A 256-nucleotide genomic window follows, 5' to 3' on the forward strand; every position below is an offset into this window, starting at 1 on the left:
ACCAACAACTAGTCATACAATTGTTATATATGAACAATATCTATATTATTTTTTACCTTTACATATGCATACTAGAAAAAGGTGGTCTTTGAAAGTGTACCAATTTGTGCATTGTTTAACACTAACAGGTAAATTTAAAATAACACTTATTAAACAAAAACAAATCTGGAACTATTAGGTTTCTGAACTGATTTTGGTCTTTTAAGTATAGGTATTTGATTGTAACTGGTTAGTCTTGTGCAGAACTAGACATCAT

Source organism: Mytilus trossulus, chromosome 4 (genome assembly GCF_036588685.1).
Source record: "Mytilus trossulus isolate FHL-02 chromosome 4, PNRI_Mtr1.1.1.hap1, whole genome shotgun sequence".
NCBI lineage: Eukaryota > Metazoa > Mollusca > Bivalvia > Mytilida > Mytilidae > Mytilus > Mytilus trossulus.